The following is a 20,168-nucleotide window of genomic DNA, read 5'->3' on the forward strand; positions in this document are numbered from 1 at the left end:
AATCACCTTGGCCCTCCCCCTGCCCTTGGCTTCTCACTTATGCAAAACCGGGCCTAGTCACGTAGGCAGGAAGGAGAGAGAGATAAGGGGGGAGAGAACTGGAGAACAAAAGAGACTTTAACCTATAAAAGATGCAGGGTGTGCTCACTTCTTGGGACTTTAGAACATCAGCCATGGCCCCCTTCTCCCTGCCGGGAGAAGTCTGTATTATTCCCTTTAAATAAACCTGCTTAATATGCTTGCCTTGGCGTGCTTCTCTAGTGCTTAATCTTCAACATTAGAAGAAGCAGAACTCGTCACCGGTAAACGGCGGTATCAATTTTACCCAAAAGATAAACTCCAGAGACAGAAAAATCAGTCCTTCCAGACTTGTCCCATGTTGTTAAAGGCCCTCTTCACCAAAAGGTTTCTTTTTCTTTTTCTTTTTTTTTTATTGTAAACAAATGGGATACATGATGTTTCTCTGTTTGTACATGGCATACCATTTGTGTAATCATAAATTTACATAGGGTAATGTTGTTTGATTCATTATGTTATTTTTCCCCTTCCCCCCCACCCCTCCCACCCCTCTTTTCTCTCTATACAGTCCTTCCTTCCTCCATTCTTGCCCCCCCAACCCTAACTCTAACCCTAACACTAACCCTTCCCACCCCCCATTATGTGTCATCATCCACATATAGCGATATCATTTGTCCTTTGGATTTTTGAGATTGGCTTATCTCACTTAGCATGATATTCTCCAATTTCATCCATTTGCCTGCAAATGCCATAATTTTATCATTCTTTATGGCTGAGTAATATTCCATTGTGTGTATGTGTATGTATATATATATATATATATACATATATATATATATATATATATCACAGTTTCTTTTTTTTCTTTTTTTTTTTTTTTGGGTGCTGGGGATCGAACCCAGGGCCTTGTGCTTACAAGGCAAGCACTCTACCGACTGAGCTATCTTCCCAGCCCCATACCAGTTTCTTTATCCATTCATCAATTGAAGGACATCTAGGTTGGTTCCACAATCTAGCTATTGTGAACTGAGCAGCTATGAACATTGATGTGGCTGTATCTCTGTAGTATGCTGATTTTAAGTCCTTTGGGTATAGGCCAAGGAGTGGGACAGCTGGGTCAAATGGTGGTTCCATTCCAAGTTTTCTAAGGAGTCTCCACACTGCTTTCCAGAGTGGCTGCACTAATTTGCAGCCCCACCAGCAATGTATGAGTGTACCTTTTCCCCCACATCCTCGCCAACACCTGTTGTTGCTTGTATTCTTGATAATCGCCATTCTAATTGGGGTGAGGTGGTATCTTAGGGTGGTTTTGATTTGCATTTCTCTTATTACTAGAGATGTTGAACATTTTTCCATATGTTTGTTGATTGCTTGTAGATCTTCTTCTGTGAAGTGTCTATTCATTTCCTTAGCCCATTTGTCAATTGGATTATTTACATTCTTGGTGTAGAGTTTTTTGAGTTCTTTATATATTCTGGAAATTAGTGCTCTATCTGAAGTATGATTGGCAAAGATTTTCTCCCACTCTGTAGGCTCTTTCTTCGCATCGCTGATAGTTTCCTTTGCTGAGAGAAAGCTTTTTAGTTTGAATCTATCCCAGTTATTGATTCTTGCTTTTATTTCTTGTGCTATGGGAGTCCTGTTAAGGAAGTCTGGTCCTAAGCCGACATGTTGAAGCTCTGGCCCTACTTTTTCTTCTATAAGATGCAAGGTCTCTGGTCTGATTCCGAGATCCTTAATCCATTTTGAGTTTAGTTTTGTGCATGGTGAGAGATATGGGTTTAGTTTCATTCTGTTGCATATGGATTTCCAATTCTCCCAGCACCATTTGTTGAAGAGGCTATCTTTTCTCCATTGCATATTTTTGGCCCCTTTGTCTAGTATGAGAAAATTGTATTTATTTGGGTTTGTGTCCGTGTCCTCTATTCTGTACCATTGATCCACCTTTCTATTTTGGTACCAATACCATGCCATTTTTGTTACTATTGCTTTGTAGTAGAGTTGAAGATCTGGTATTGTGATACCCCCTACTTCACTCTTTCTGGCAAGGATTGCTTTAGCTATTCTGGGTTTTTTATTCTTCCAGATGAATTTCATAATTGCTTGCTCTATTTCTGTAAGGTACATCATTGGGATTTTAATTGGAATTGCATTGAATCTGTATAGCACTTTTGGTAGTATGGCCATTTTGACAATATTAATTCTTCCTATCCAAGAACATGGGAGATCTTTCCATCTTCTAAGATTTTCTTGAATTTCTTTCTTTAGTGTTCTGTAGTTCTCATTGTAGAGGTCTTTCACCTCCTTTGTTAGATTGATTCCCAAGTATTTTATTTTTTTCGATGCTATTGTGAATGGGGTAGTTTTCCTAATTTCTCTTTCTGAAGATTCATCACTTATGTATAAAAATGCATTAGAATTATGTGCATTGATCTTATATCCCACTACTTTACTGAATTCACTTATGAGTTCTAAAAGTTTTCTGGTGGAATTTCCTGGTTCCTCTAAGTATATAATCATATCATCAGCAAATAGGGATAGTTTGAGTTCTTCTTTTCCTATTTGTATTCCTTTAATTTCTTTGGTCTGTCTAATTGCTCTGGCCCAAAAGGTTTAATTCATCCTCAACCATATAGGACATGGTCATATTGTTATGTCTTCAACAGAACTTTAAGCCTGTTTTGGAATCTCACTGCTTTCAAAGGCAGGGAAAAATTCCTCTAAATTTTTCATCAGATTCAGAAATTGGAAGAAGAAATGACTTGTACTCTGGCTCCAGCCAAGCAACATCAACTTATTTACCTGCTCTATTATTAGACATCCTCAACTGCTATAGTAAAACTAATCCTCCTTCAGAGAAGAGATTGCCTCGAAGAAGGGAGTTAGGTAAGGAGATTCAGTAATTAAGGTCACTGATGCTTTGTGAAAGTAGATTTGATAGACACTGGGAGAGGGACCCCAATGTATTGAAGGAGAGAAAATATTGGAAAAGGTGAATGCAGAAAACTCTAAATAAAAATGTGGCTACAAAAGGAGGTGATGTGGGGAGAATGGGGTCAAGGGAGGTGTAGTTGAATTGTGAATTGTCTATTGTGTTTAAGACACAAGACACTTGGGGGCACAGTTTTTACACATTTGGGAAGGGGCAGTGGGAAAATATTGAAGATACTGAATAGAGTTGGGATAACTGGATAGAATGAGTTCTTGGAGTAGGATGGGAAACACAGATAGAAAGATGATCTCCAGACAGGGAAAAGGGAAGTTCTATTGAGAAGGGAGCAATGAATGCACATGAGAAATGGGTCAGGGATAAGGATGGGAACAAAAAGTTGAAGATGTTTCTGTGTGAAAATGTTGAATTTTTTTTGGAAGTAAGAGATCAGGTGCTAAGATTAGGTGGTGGGTGAGTGGTTAGATGTGTAAGGAGAGAAGGAAGCTATTAAGTGCTTATTACAGACAATGGAAGAGAATGCTGACTAGAGATTGTGTTGTGTTGAATCCCCAAAGGGGTGCAGCTACCTAGGTCCCGTGGTTTTCCTACCTCAACTCAGGTACAGGCTCAAAAGAGAACAATTAGAACTGTTCATGCTAAGTTTCTGTTGTAGCAAGGTACTATTACTGAAAGACAATGTGGAAAAAGTAAACTAGGCAAAAGGAATGTTGACAAAAGAGTGGTTAAATGTTGAACAGTGTTATCTAATAGGGAAGAGTAAAAACTAGGTAGAGGGATGATGGATAGGGTAAAGTGGAAAGTCACTGGACTGGAGATCCTAATGAGTAAGAAGAAGGCAAAGATTAAACTATACATGATGCCATGGCTCCTTTGAAGTAATTCAGATGATCCAGAGAACCTTTCCCAATATGCTACAATTTACCTTCAGATATGTAAAAGGTAAGATCTCCTTATTCTTTTTTTAAATTTTAAATTATTTACTTATCCTTTAATTTTTTTACAGATTGCATTTTGATTCACTGTACACAAATGGGGTACATCATTTTGTTTCTATGGTTGTACACAATATAGATTCATAGTGTACATAGGGTAATGATGTCTGTCTCATTCCACCATTTTTCATACCCCTCTTCCTCTCATTTCCTTCCACATGATCTAAAGTTCCCCCATTCTTCTTTCGCTCCCCACCCCCCTTCCCCATTGTATATCATTCTGCACTTATCAGGGAAAACATTCGGCGATTTCCTCATTCTTGATCATTAACCTTCTCAAAAACCAGTTCAACCACCTATAGCAATTAAAGTTCTCTCACTGTCAGATTTGCAGGGTATTTATTGATCCAATCTCTCAATATGTTCATAAGTATCTTAATCCTAGTCTCTCCAAGAAAAATCTTTATTCAGTTCTGTGGTACAATAGTAACAATTCTTAGGTAACTGTTAAATTTGCTTCTTCTAGATACAGCATCCTTGAAAATTGTATGAATTATCCCCACCCCCTGCCCAAATTCTTTCCATTTATTAGATTAAGCCTCTTCTGAATTCAAGTAGGATCAGGAGGCAGAGACTCTTATAATCTGCAAGGAATATGTCGCCTCTTTTCCTTCAAAGTACCTTAGATAATCACTGCATAGAGCAAACACTGATAAACATTGCTATCTGTTTTTTGAGTGTCTACTTTGTGTTTAGAACTATGGGATACACTTAACAACATTGTTTCACTTAATCTTCACAGCAGCCCTACAAGGGAGGTATCATCTTGATTTTATAAATGAGAAAAGCAACTCAGAAACTTTTGAAATTTTGTCTAAAATTACCCAGATTAAGCAACAGAGCCTGGATTCAGTATATAAGTGCCATTATACTTTTAAATGCTATAGAAGAGATTTAGTCACAACTTCTACCCTCATATGAATGACAACTGGTCCTGAAGTTTCTATACATTTCCTCTCTCTAATTAAATAGCTGCTTTTGTATCTAATTTTGGAGAAACAGCTCAAACTCCTTAACTACATATTGACATCTAGTCTAATGGGAAAGCGTCAGGTCCTTTTGTAGACTTTTGGATTAGACTCTCTCTGAGGAAGGACCACCTGCCCTAGAGTTCAGTATGTCATACCTATCTTACTATTCCCTGGTACAATTCATATTAAGGCTAATGATAGGAAAAGCTATTAAACTTCTGATGTTGCTAAGTAGGAGTAAGGATGCCATTTTGTGATGATATGATTTAGGTGCTTTATGCAAGTCTCTCCATTTGTAAGATTTTCCTGTGATGTGGAATCTCTGGTGACAAAGTAAGGGGTGAAATGTAATTAAAGACTTACCCTGGTTAAGAATTCTGATTTATTATGTGGGAATCATTGAGGGAGGACATGTCTGTACATGCTCTGAGGCTAAACTGAATCAGGTAAAAATTGCTCTTAGTAAGTTTAGAATTTTCCAAGTTGCTGAGATGACTAAAGGTAGATACAACAGTAATTAAAAATAAACAGGGCTAGGGTTGTGGCTAAGTTGTAGAGCACTTGCCTAGCAGGTATGAGGCCCCGGGTTTGATTCTCAGCACCACATTAAAAAAAAAAAAATAAGGGGCTGGGGTTGTAGCTCAGTGGTAGAGTGCTTGCCTTGTACACGTGAGGCACTGGGTTCGATTCTCAGCACCACATAAAAATAAATAAATAAAATAAAGATATTGTGTCCATCTACAACTAAAAATATTTTTTAAAATTTATTTTTATTGTAAACAAATGGGATACATGTTGTTTCTGTTTATACATGGAGTAACGGCATACCATTTATGTAATCATACATTTACATAGGGTAATGGTGTTTGATTCATTCTGTTATTTTTTCCTTCCCCCACCCCTCCAACCCTTCTTTTCCCTCTATACAGTCCCTCCTTCCTCCATTCTTGCCCCCCTCCCACCCCCCATTATGTGTCATCATCCACTTATCAGCGAGATCATTCGTCCTTTGGATTTTTGAGATTGGCTTATCTCACTTAGCATGATATTCTCCAACTGTATCCATTTGCCTGCAAATGCCATAATTTTATTATTCTTTATAGCTGAGTAATATTCCATTGTATATATATACCACAGTTTCTTTATCCATTCATCAATTGAGGGACATCTAGGTTGGTTCCACAATCTGGCTATTGTGAATTGAGCAGCTATGAACATTGATGTGGCTGTATCTCTGTAGTATGCTGATTTTAAGTCCTTTGGGTATAGGCCAAGGAGTGGGATAGCTGGGTCAAATGGTGATTCCATTCCAAGTTTTCTAAGGAATCTCCACACTGCTTTCCAGAGTGGCTGCACTAATTTGCAGCCCCACCAGCAATGTATGAGTGTACCTTTTCCCCCACATCCTCGCCAACACCTATTGTTGCTTGTATTCTTGATAATCGCCATTCTAATTGGGGTGAGATGGAATCTTAGGGTAGTTTTGATTTGCATTTCTCTTATTACTAGAGATGTTGAAAATTTTTCCATATGTTTGTTGATTGCTTGTAGATCTTCTGTGAAGTGTCTGTTCATTTCCTTAGCCCATTTGTTGATTGGGTTATTTGTATTCTTCGTGTAGTGTTTTTTGAGTTCTTTATATATTCTGGAAATTAGTGCTCTATCTGAAGTATGAGTGGCAAAGATTTTCTCCCAATCTGTAGGTTCTCTTTTCACATTGCTGATAGTTTCCTTTGCTGAGAGAAAGCTTTTTAGTTTGAATATATCCCAGTTATTGATTCTTGCTTTTATTTCTTGTGCTATAGGAGTCCTGTTAAGGAAGTCTGATCCTAAGTTGACATGTTGAAGATTTGGACCTACTTTTTCTTCTATAAGATAAAGGGTCTCTGGTCTGATTCTGAGGTCCATGGTCCATTTTGAGTTGAGTTTTGTGCAGGGTGAGAGGGGTTTAGTTTCATTCTGCTGCATATGGATTTCCAGTTTTCCCAGCACCATTTGTCAAAGAGGCTATCTTTTCTCCATTGCATATTTTTGGCCCCTTTGTCTAGTATGAGAAAATTGTATTTATTTGGGTTTGTGTCCATGTCCTCTATTCTGTACCATTGATCTACCTGTCTATTTTGGTACCAATGCCATGCCGTTTTTGTTACTATTGCTTTGTAGTATAGTTGAAGTTCTGGTATTGTGATACCCCCTGTTTCATTCTTAAAAATATTTTTAAAAAATAAAATAAAATAAAGATATTGTGTCCATTTACAACTAAAAATATTTTAAAAATAAATAAACATCTTCATCATTACTATCTTCATATGGTTATGTTCAATGCTATGTGGTTATTCTGACTGAAAGGTTTTCCACACTTATAACATTCATAAACTTTCTCTTGAGTATGACTTTTCTGATGCCTAACAAGGTCTGAGCTCCTGAAGGCTTTTCCACATTCATTACATTCATAGGGTTTTTCATTGCACTCATAAGTTTTCTTCCCACTGTGAATTCTTTGATGCTAAGTTACAAGTTTTCCCACACACACTACACTTATAAGTCCCCTTGCCCCTGTGGGTTTGCTGGTGTTCTGTAAGGACTAAGTTCTGACTTCTGACTGAAGAACTTTCCACATTAACTCCATTCATAAGTTTTTTCTTCAATATGAACTGTATAATGTCTAATAAGATCTGCGTTCCCTCAGAGGGTTTCCTCACATTTATTGCATTCATAATGTTTCTTTTCCTTATGAATTTTCTGCTGTCCACTAAGTTCTGAAGCTGAACTGAAGGATTTCTTGTATTCCAGTTTCTCTCCAGTATGAAGTCTTTGATGTGCACCCACTGATGGCTTTCCCACATTCAGAGCATTCTCAGGTGGGTAACAAATGTGAGTTGCACAGTCATTAAATTCATCAGGTTTCTCTCCACTGTGCATTCTGTGATGAGTAATAAGATCTGAGTTTGATAGACTTCTCCAAATTTTTACATATATGGCTTCCCTTCACTATGAATTCTCTGGTGAAGGACATGATTTGAGCTATCCTTGAAAACTTTTCCACATTGATTACACCCACAAAAATTCTCCTCAGTATGAATATGCTGATTTTGAATCAGATTGGAGCTCTGATTGAAGCCTTTGCCATGGTCACCACAAACATAGGTTTTCTTGCTATATGAATTCCTTTTTTTAAACATTTTTTATTTGTTCTAATTAGTTATACATGACAGTAGAATGCATTTTGACACATCATACATAAATGGAGTATAACTTCTCATTTTTCTGATTGTACATGATGTAGATTAGACAGGTCATGTAATCATATATGCACATAGGGTCATAATGTCCAATTCCGTGTGACTTCTTAAAGGTTCTCTTTATAGTAATGATTTTTTGCCACTGAGCAAGTGCTGACCTCTACTTGAAGCTCTAACCACATGTCTTGCACTTCCTTTCTTCTGCAGTCAACTCTTTGATGTATAACAAGTGGGCTCAGATCACAATTTACCAATTATTACTTTAAGTTTTCCTTCTTCCTCTCTCTCTCTGTCTCTCTCTGTCTCTCTGTCTCTCTCTCTCTCTGTCTCTCTCTCTCTCTGTCTCTCTCTCTCTCTGTGTGTGTGTGTGTGTGTGTGTGTGTGTGTGTGTGTGTGTGTGTATGTAACTGGGTGAACCAAGGGTGCTCTACCACTGAGCTGCATCCCCAGTTCTTTTTTTTTTTTTTTTTTCTAATTTTAATTTTGAGATAGGTTCTCACTAAATTGCTGAGGTTTTGAACTTGTGATCCTCCTGCCTCAGCCACCTGAATCACTGGGATTACAGGTGTGTGCCACCATGCCCAACTTACTTGACCAGACCCTCTATCTTCAAAAGGGGGTTGCTGCAGTCAGTCTCTGAGAAGTTTATTGCCTCTCCAAATTGTTCTCATATTCACTGGGTTCTGAGAATTTAGATTCCTGGAGTATTTGTTTGGGTATGCTAATTTTGTCTGTTTTTTTCCCCCCACAAATTTCCTGCTTTAGCTTTCATTCCTTCTCAGTTTTCTTTTCATTATCTGAAACATAAATTAGAAGTATCAATGACTACCTACTCATGCTAGAAAAAAAGAAATTCTTAGGAAAGGAGGCAAATGACTAAAGTTAAACTCCTATATTTGGGTTGAGCTTCTAAAGTTTCAAAATTGGCTTTATAATCTGGGAAAGACAAAAACTTCTAAACCACTCTGTTCTCTTTGGTCTATTGATAAGGGCAGTTTTCAATCTTAGCTGATCATCAGAAACACCTGGAAGAGCTGCTCAAAGGAGTGCACTTCATCCTTCTCTCTGCAGTCTTTCTCCTTTATTACCTCAGTTCTTGAATCTTGAAATTTGTGTTATTTGAAAGACCAGCTCTAGATGAATTAGAAGCCCCTGGTTCCAGTCCCAAAATCTTAGAATCAGTTGTCCTGGTAGATCAAGTGTTGACCCTATCAATTGTGACAGGGGAGGTATTTTGAGGGGGTCACATAGGATAAATTTATTTTCTGGGGGCCCACCAATGTAGGTAAGATAGCATGGATGCTTAAAAATTTATTACATCATTTTTGCCTGAGAGGTTAAGATTCTTAGACAATGGTTTTATCTTCTTGACCATTTAGTGGATATAATGAATACACAGGGGAAGAATGGCTGTAGGTTTTATTTCAAGCATCAACCCTGAGACATTGAAAGTAGTTGACGTAGGGTATCCCACTGAGGATTCTAAAGCTGCCTCTGGCTCACTAAGAACAGAGTTCTGCTCTGGATTTCTTAAGTCATGGGTATGTGTGGGGGTATAGGAAAAGGAAAGGTGGGATTGATGGGCTTATCACACCAACTGCTACCCTACCAATTGTACTAAACCTAGTGAAAAAGCACTAAGCTGCAGTCCAGAAAAGATGGAGTCAGAAAGAAAATGTGCTGCATCTATAATGCTGTTCATGGGGAGATTTCTTGTCCCAGCTGATGGAGGTACTTTGACTTCATGGAAGACATTTTTTTTCCCCAGGAGCAGCAGGTGGAGCTCCTGGATGAGAGCTGGATGAGATTTGGATTACTATTACCCAGATAATTTCCCTGTTTTGCTTCCATGCCAACTAAGCAATCTTCTAATTAGTATTTAGCTTCATCTATAGATTTTCCTAGAGAGAATATTTTGATGGCCCATTTAATATTGACTCCCCTGTCAGCTAATTTTTTTTCCTGACTTTTACATCATTTTCTTGTTGGTGTTGTTTTGTTTTGGTGGTACATGGAGATTAAATCCAGGGTTTTGTGCATGCTAGGCAAGGGCTCTACCACTAAGCTTCATCCTCCCCCCAACTTAAAAAAAATTTAAAAATTTGTTCTAATTAGCTGTACATGACAATGCATTTATACATTTTGATAAATCATACTAAATGGAATATAGTTTCTTATTTTTCTGATTGTATGTATTGTAGGATCACATTGGTCATGCAGTCATATATGTACATGCAGTAAGACTGTCTGTTTCATTCTACTATCCTTCATACTCCCATGTCCCCTCCCTTCCCTTAACTCCTCTGTACCTAGTATAAAGTAACTACTCTTCCCTAGCTACCCGCCCCCCATTGTGAATTAGCATCCACATATCAGAGAAAATATTTGGCCTTTGGTTTTTTGAGTTTAGTTTATTTGCTTAGCATGATAGCCTCCAACTCCATCCATTTACCACAAGTGCCATAATTTCATTCTTCTTTAAAGCTGAGTAATATTCCACCATATTTAGACAGATAGATAGATAGATATATCACATTTTCTTTATCCACTCTTCTGTTGAAGGGCACCTAGATTGGTTCTGTAGTGAGTTGAGTTGCTATAAACACTGATGTGACTGTGTCATTGTAGTATGCTGATTTTAAGTCCTTTGGGTATAAACTGAGGAGTGGGATAACTGGGTCAAATGGTGGTTCTATTCCAGATTTTCTGAGGAATCTCCATACTGCTTTTCCAACTCTTGCTATGTTGCTCAGGCTGGCCTCAAACTCTTGAGCTCAAACATTCCTCTTGCCTCAGCCTCCTAACTGGTACGTCTGTACCCAGATTTTTCTTATGATTTTGATGAAGTATGGAGTCTATTTTCCTGGCCTGAACAATTCTGGATAGGTACACTGAAAATAACATTTCTAGACCTGGAACGTGGAGAACTTATTTCTGAAACCTGGTAATTAGAGTACGAGGTTCAGTTAGTGAGTCAACTGACCTTCCCAGACAAAATTTACATTTCATCACTAAGTGAAATTGTGAATGTTTTCTCTTGGACCAGATTATTTCTAAATTAACAATTTCAAAACTGTCATTCTTTTCTAATATTCTTATCTCTGCCAATGCCCTGCCTCAAGTTTCTTTTTAAAAAAAATTTTTTTTTGTACTTGTAGATGGACCAGAATGCCTTTGTTTATTGTTATGTGGTGCTAAGATCGAACCCAGTGCCTCACACATGCAAGGCAAGTGCTCTGCCACTGAGCTACAGCCCCAGCCCTCAAGTTTCTTATCTTAAATTGTTCTTAAATAATTTCCTTATTGTACTGGATTGAATAGTGCCCCACCAAATGCATGCTGTGTGATTTTGTTACCTAGACTTACTATGTATGCCTCAGTTTCCCCATGAGTTAGAGTTACACATTAGTATTGAAGAGATTTTGTGAGGATAAGTATGAAGTGCTTAGGATAACACCTGGCTCACAGAACTCATTACATAATATTTAAAATCTTGTTACTTGATTAATAATCTTGAACCCAAGATTTTCCTGCTTTAATTCAAATTGCAATTAAACTGGAATTAACTGTACATTATTTTCATCATATTAATTACAGTTCAAATATCTTTAATTTACTAGGTACAGTGGCATATACCTGTAATCCTAGTGACTGGGAGACTGAGGCAGGAGGATCACAAGTTCAAGACCAATTGTAGCAACTTAGCAAGACTGTCTCAAATTTTAAAAAAATAAACAAAACATAAAAGAACCAGGGACAGAGCTCAGTGGTAAAGTGCCCCCAGTTTAATCCCCAGTACCAAAAAAAAAAAAAAAAAAAAAAAAAAATCCCCAAACAAAACCCGTTAATTCTCTATTTATTGCTGTATCATATCTTTTTTTTCTTTTTATTTTTTTTATTGTAAACAAATGGGATACATGTTGTTTCTCTGTCTGTACATGGCGTAAAGGCATACCATTTGTGTAATCATAAATTTACATAGGGTAATGTTGTTTGATTCATTCTGCCATTTTTCCCTTCCCCCACCCCCTCCCACCCCTCCCCTCCATCTATACAGTCCTTCCTTCCTCCATTCCTGCCCCCCTCCCTAAACCCAACTCCAACCCCAACACTAACCCTTCCCACACCCCCTTATGTGTCATCATCCACTTATTAGCGATATCATTCTTCCTTTGGTTTTTTGAGATTGGCTTATCTCACTTAGCATGATATTCTCCAGTTTCATCCATTTGCCTGCAAATGCCATAATTTTATCATTCTTTATGGCTGAGTAATATTCCATTGTATATATATACCACATTTTCTTTATCCATTCATGAATTGAAGGACATCTAGGTTGGTTCCACAATCTGGCTATTGTGAACTGAGCAGCTATGAACATTGATGTGGCTGTATCTCTGTAATATGCTGATTTTAAGTCCTTTGGGTATAGGCCAAGGAGTGGGATAGCTGGGTCAAATGGTGGTTCCATTCCAAGCTTTCTAAGGAATCTCCACACTGCTTTCCAGAGTGGCTGCACTAATTTGCAGCCCCACCAGCAATGTAAGAGTGAACCTTTCTCCCCACATCCTCACCAACACTTGTTGTTGCTTGTATTCTTGATAATCGCCATTCTAATTGGGGTGAGATGGAATCTTAGGGTGGTTTTGATTTGCATTTCTCTTATTACTAGAGATGTTGAACATTTTTCCATATGTTTGTTGATTGCTTGTAGATCTTCTGTGAAGTGTCTATTCATTTCCTTAGCCCATTTGTCAATTGGATTATTTACATTCTTGGTGTAGAGTTTTTTGAGTTCTTTATAGATTCTGGAGATTAGCGCTCTATCTGAAGTATGAGTGGCAAAGATTTTCTCCCACTCTGTAGGCTCTTTCTTTGCATTGCTGATAGCTTCCTTTGCTGAGAGAAAGCTTTTTAGTTTGAATCTATCCCAGTTATTGATTCTTGCTTTTATTTCTTGTGCTATGGGAGTCCTGTTGAGGAAGTCTGGTACTAAGCCGACATGTTGAAGCTCTGGCCCTACTTTTTCTTCTATAAGATGCAAGGTCTCTGGTCTGATTCCGAGATCCTTAATCCATTTTGAGTTTAGTTTTGTGCATGGTGAGAGATATGGGTTTAGTTTCATTCTGTTGCATATGGATTTCCAATTCTCCCAGCACCATTTGTTGAAGAGGCTATCTTTTCTCCATTGCATATTTTTGGCCCCTTTGTCTAGTATGAGAAAATTGTATTTATTTGGGTTTGTGTCCGTGTCCTCTATTCTGTACCATTGATCCACCTTTCTATTTTGGTACCAATACCATGCCATTTTTGTTACTATTGCTTTGTAGTAGAGTTGAAGATCTGGTATTGTGATACCCCCTACTTCACTCTTTCTGGCAAGGATTGCTTTAGCTATTCTGGGTTTTTTATTCTTCCAGATGAATTTCATAATTGCTTGCTCTATTTCTGTAAGGTACATCATTGGGATTTTAATTGGAATTGCATTGAATCTGTATAGCACTTTTGGTAGTATGGCCATTTTGACAATATTAATTCTTCCTATCCAAGAACATGGGAGATCTTTCCATCTTCTAAGGTTTTCTTGAATTTCTTTCTTTAGTGTTCTGTAGTTCTCATTGTAGAGGTCTTTCACCTCTTTTGTGAGATTGATTCCCAAGTATTTTATTTTTTTCGATGCTATTGTGAATGGGGTAGTTTTCCTAATTTCTCTTTCTGAAGATTCATTGCTTTTGTATAATAATGCCTTAGATTTATGTGCATTGATCTTATATCCCGCTACTTTACTGAATTCACTTATGAGATCTAAAAGTTTTCTGGTGGAATTTCCTGGTTCCTCTAAGGATACAATCATATCATCAGCAAATAGGGATAGTTTGAGTTCTTCTTTTCCTATTCGTATCCCTTTAATTTCTTTGGTCTGTCTAATTGCTCTGGCTAGAGTTTCAAGGACGATATTGAATAGAAGTGGTGAAAGAGGGCATCCCTGCCTTGTTCCAGTTTTTAGAGGGAATGCTTTCAGTTTTTCACCATTTAGAATGATATTAGCCATGGGTTTAGCGTAGATGGCCTTTACAATGTTAAGGAATGTTCCCACTATCCCTATTTTTTCTAGTGTTTTGAGCATGAAGGGGTGCTGTATTTTATCAAATGCTTTTTCTGCATCTATCGAAATAATCATGTGATTCTTGACTTTAAGTCTATTGATATGGTGAATTACATTTATTGATTTCCTGATGTTGAACCAACCTTGCATCCCTGGGATGAAACACACTTGATCATGGTGCACTATCTTTTTAATATGTTTTTGTATGCGATTTGCTAAAATTTTGTGTAGAATTTTTGCGTCGATGTTCATTAAGGATAGTGGTCTGAAATTTTCTTTCCTTGATGTGTCTCTGTCTGGTTTAGGAATCAGGGTAATATTGGCTTCATAGAATGAGTTTGGGAGAGTTCCCTCCTCTTCTATTTTCTGGAATACTTTGAGAAGTATTGGAATGAGCTCTTCTTTAAAATTTTTGTAGAACTCGGCTGAGAACCCATCTGGTCCTGGATTTTTCTTTGTTGGAAGGCTTTTGATGACTTCTTCTATTTCATTACTTGAAATTGGTCTATTTAAATTGTGTATGTCCTCCTCGTTCAGTTTAGGCAATTCATATGTCTCTAGAAACCTGTTGATGTCTTCGAAATTTTCTATTTTGTTGGAGTATAGATTTTCAAAATAGCTTCTAATTATGTTTTGTATTTCAGTCGTGTCTGTTGTGATATTTCCTTGTTCATTCCGAATTTTAGTGATTTGGGTTTTCTCTCATCTTCTCTTTGTTAGTGTGGCTAAAGGTTTATCAATTTTGTTTATTTTTTCGAAGAACCAACTATTTATTTTGTCAATTTTTTGTATTGTTTCTTTCGTTTCAATTTCGTTGATTTCAGCTCTGAGTTTAACTATTTCCTGTCTTCTACTACTTTTGGTGTTGGTCTGTTCTTCTTTTTCTAGGACTTTGAGCTGTAGTCTTAGGTCATTTATTTTTTGAGTTTTACTTCTTTTATTAAATGTGCTCCATGAAATAAATCTTCCTCTAAGTACTGCTTTCATAGTGTCCCAGAGATTTTGATATGATGTTTCTTTGTTCTCGTTTACCTCTAAGAATTTTTTAATTTCCTTCCTAATATCTTCTGTTATCCATTCATCATATAGTAGCATATTGTTTAATCTCCAGGTGTTGGAGTAGTTTCTGTTTTTTACTCTTTCATTAATTTGTAACTTCAATCCATTATGATCTGATAGAATACAAGGTAGTGTCTCTATCTTCTTGTATTTGCTGACATTAGCTTTGTGGCATAATATATGGTCTATTTTAGAGAAGGATCCATGTGCTGCTGAGAAGAAAGTGTATTCGCTCTTGGTTGGATGGTATATTCTATAAATGTCTGTTAAGCCTAAATTATTGATTGTGTTATTGAGATCTATGGTTTCTTTGTTCAATTTTTGTTTGGAAGATCTGTCCAGTGGTGAGAGAGGCGTGTTAAAATCACCTAGTATTATTGTGTTACGGTCTATTTGGTTTCTAAAATTGAGAAGGATTTGTTTGACATACATGGATGAGCCACTGTTTGGGGAATAGATGTTTATGATTATTATATCTTGCTGATTTATGCTTCCCTTAAGCAGTATGAAATGTCCTTCTTTATCCCTTTTGACTAACTTTGGCTTGAAGTCCACATTATCTGAAATGAGGATGGATACTCCCGCTTTTTTGCTGAGTCCATGTGCATGGTATGTTTTTCCCCATCCTTTCACCTTTAGTCTATGGGTATCTCTTTCTATGAGGTGAGTCTCTTGCAGGCAACATATTGTTGGATCTTTCTTTTTAATCCAACCGCCAGTCTATGTCTTTTGATTGATGAATTCAGGCCATTAACATTCAGGGTTATTATTGAGATATGATTTGTATTCCCGGTCATTTGGTTCATATTTAAAATTTTTGACACATCTTGGTTCCTCCTTTATTTGACAGTTCCTTTAGGATAATTCCTCCCTTTGCTGATTTGCTTCTTTGTTTTTTATCTCTTCCTCATGAAATATTTTGCTGAGAATGTTCTGTAATGCTGGCTTTCTTTTTGTAAATTCTTTTAGCTTTTGTTTATCATGGAATGATTTTATTTCATCGTCAAATTTGAAGGTAAGTTTTGCTGGGTATAAGATTCTTGGTTGGCATCCATTTTCTTTCAGAGCTTGAAAAATGTTGTTCCAGGCCCTTCTAGCTTTTAGGGTCTGGATTGAACAATCTGCTGATATCCGTATTGGCTTCCCCCTGAATGTAGTTTGGTTCTTTTCTCTCACAGTCTTTAAAATTCTGTCTTTATTTTGTATGTTAGGTATTTTCATTATAATGTGCCTTGGTGTGGGTCTGTTGTAATTTTGTGTATTTGGAGTCCTCTAAGCCTCTTGGACTTGATTTTCCATTTCATTCTTCAGATTTGGGAAATTTTCTGATATTATTTCTTCAAATAGATTGTTCATTCCTTTGGTTTGTTTCTCTAAGCCTTCCTCAATCCCAATAATTCTCAAATTTGGCCTTTTCATGATATCCCATAGTTCTTGCAGATTCTGTTCATGATTTCTCACCATCTTCTCTGTTGGGTCAACTTTGTTTTCGAGGTTAAATATTTTGTCTTCAATATCTGAAGTTCTGTCTTCCAGCTGTTCTATCCTATTGGTTATGCTTTCTATGGAGTTCTTAATTTGGTTTATTGTTTCCTTCATTTCAAGGATTTCTGTTTGTTTTTTTTTCAATATCTCTAACTCTTTATTGAAATGATCTTTTGCTTCCTGAATTTGCTCTGTTAACTGTCGATTGGTGCGATCGTTCAATGCCTGCATTTGCTCTTTCATCTCATCATTTGCTTCCCTAATCATTTTAATTATGTACATTCTGAACTCCCTTTCTGCATTTCTTCTGCCATGCTGTCGTTGGATTTTATTGATGTAACATCTAGATTTGTTTGGGGCATTTTCTTCCCTTGTTTTCTCATATTGTTCAGGAATCAGTGGGTCATTAAGATATTGCAGATTTCCTCTATCAACTTATAATGTCCCTGAAGATTGCTAGTATATCCCCTCTTATCCTTCAGTAGCCTGAAGTCTTGGAGGAGGTTGATAATGCAGAGCTCCACGAAGAAGCTGCCTCTCTAGGGGTGGTGACCCTCAGGTGGCGTATATTCCCTGCTAGTGGGCAGAGGTGCCTCCACTTGTTGACCAATGGTCATCCAATGGGGAACTAGACTGCAGGCTGAGGCAAGGCCTGTTTGTGCCTGTGTCTCTGGTTTTACCGTCCTTGTGGGAAAACCTCCCCCGGCCGGGAAGACTCACTCGGTGGGAACGTCTCGCTGGTCAGTTGTCCTCCTAGAGGTTCCCCTCAATCTACAACTACCACCTGGGCTGGGCTGTCTTCCTCTGCAACGATCCCAGGGGCCCGGACCTACGTCCTGGCCCTGGGAGCCTCACCCTTCGCAGGCGAGTCTCCTTAGGCTGCCTCTCCCAAGAATCTGCCCGCAGCCCTGGAAACTTCGCTCCGCCCCTAGGTGTGTCTCTGTGTGGCTCTTCCAGCAAGAAGCCACCTAGCTCCTGGGACCCTGCTCTGCACCAATTGCCTGGCTATGCAGCCCCTCCTCTGAACCACCACCTGGAGCCCCGTACAATAGCTCTGAGACCCAGAGACCCGCCACACACCTCCTCCTCTGGACAGCCGCCCAGTTTCCGATGCAGTCACTAGGAGTCCAAACAACTCACTTCGGGTCTCCTCCTCCCGCCAACCACCTGTAGCCCTAGGCAGTCACTCCAAGTCCAAGTGACCCGCCCTGTTCCTCCTCCTCCTCCTTGGGGTAGCCCCCCAGGTGTTCAGGAGCGGTGGCTCCGAGACCAAGTGACCCACCACACTCCTCCTCCAGGCAGGCCACCGGTGTTCAGGAGCCGTCGCTTTTAGTCCAATCAACTCACCACTGGCCTCCTCCTCTGGCTCTGATGCAGTCACTCCTAGACCAAGCGTCCCACCGCTCTCCTCCTCCAGGCAGGCCACCAGTGTTCTGGAGCAGTCGTTCTGAGTTCAAACAGCTCGCCACACAGCTCCTCCTCTGGCAACTGCCTGTGGCTCTGATGCAGTCACTCCTAGACCAAGCGACCCACCGCGCTTCTCCTCTTCCTCCGGGCAACCCCCCGGTGTTCAGAAGTGGTCATTCTGGGTCTAAACAGCTCACCACGCAGCTCCTCCTCAGGCAGCCGCCCAGAGCCCCAGTGGTTGCTCGAGTCTAAGCGCTGTGCTGAGCCGCCTCCTCTATGATGATCCCAGTGGTCCGTGTTTACCGCTCCAGCAGGCGGAGGGGTGTCTCGCCGAGCAACTCCACTTCACAAATTCCCTGTGTTCCGGGGCTACTGCCCCATCTGGGACGCCTCCCCAACGGGAGACACTCACCCGGTGGCTTTGAGTTGGTCCCAAGTCTCTCACTATCTCCTCTTTTGAATCTTGCGTCCTGGAGCAACGCGAAATGCAGCTGCCCTCTAGGCCGCCATCTTGGCACCCCGCTGTATCACATCTTTAGCCAGGTATGATGACACATGCTCAGGAGGTTGAGGCAGGAGAATAACAAATTTGAGGCCAGCCTGGACAACTTAGAGAGATTCTGTCTCAAAAGGGATGGGAAAATATCTCAGAGGTAACGTGCCACAAGTTCAATCCCCAGTACCCCAAGCAGGGAAAAAGGTTTGGGGTACAGGATTTTTAGGGAAGTGAAAATACTATGTTTATATTATAATGGTGGATACATGCCATTATACATTTGTTCCAAGTCATAGAATGTTCAATACCAAGAATAAAACTCAAAGTAAACTATAGAGTTTGGGGGATTATGATGTGCCCTTGTAAATTCATCACTTGTAACAAGTATACCACTTAGGTGGGGAATATTATGTTGGGGGAGGCCATGCATATGTAGGACCAGGGTTATAAGAATAATTCCTAACTTCCTCTCAATTTTGCCATGAACCTAAAATTAATTCAAAAGCCCAAAGTCTTTTAAAATAGAAATTTTTAAAAAATGGGGGAATGCTATGGTTTGGACTGTGTCCCTTCAACATTCATATCTTAAAGCTCTAAAACAAAATGTGATAGTATTTGATCTTTTGACTTTTTAGAAAATAATTAGTTTAGATGAAGTCACAAGAGCACAGCTGTTACAAGAGGGCAAGGTTACGATGATAGGATTAGTGACCTTTAAGGAGAGGTACCAAAGATCTTTGGGCCTTTCTAATGGATATGGAGAATGAGAAGTTCCCAAGATAATGATGCCTGAGAAAAAGGGAGTAAAAATGAAGGCCATGCATGGACAGCTTTCATCTCCCAACACAAATGTTTTCCAGATACTGGTTAAAGGAAGAGAGGAGGTGTTTTACATCCTCAGAAAGACAGTCTCTAAGGAGGTGTTTATCTCCTCCAAAGTAAATCCTCTTCAGACACTGCCCTCAGACAAATGCTCAAATTACTGAGTGTTCAAGGAAACTGATAGGTTCACTAGACTACCCCTCAAAATAACCTATATAAATCCAGTCCCTTTCTTTGTTCAGTGGGCTCATTTTCCACCAGGAAACTGAGTTCCATAGGCACCATTTCATCCCTGGAACCCCTGAATGAACAGCTGAATTGACTCGTGAGGTTTGCATCTTGTCTGGTCTTTTTGTGCTAACACTTTATCTCTGCTGTGTAATGACACAGCAAGGTGACAGAACCTAACCATGCTGGAAGCCTGTTCATGGACTTCCAGCCTTTAAGAGGGGAGAACTTTGGTGGGGATGAGAAGGTAAAAGGATCCCATGTCCAAAAGGTGCTTAGGACCTTTATACTTGGTAGTTTTCTTATTTGTTGACTTATCTACACATTCCGGAAGGAGCCAGCAAGATATCAGTCTGTCTCGTCTTATTTGCTAGAGGCTTTTTTTTTGA

Source organism: Sciurus carolinensis, chromosome 3 (assembly GCF_902686445.1).
Source record: "Sciurus carolinensis chromosome 3, mSciCar1.2, whole genome shotgun sequence".
NCBI classification, from domain to species: Eukaryota; Metazoa; Chordata; class Mammalia; order Rodentia; family Sciuridae; genus Sciurus; species Sciurus carolinensis.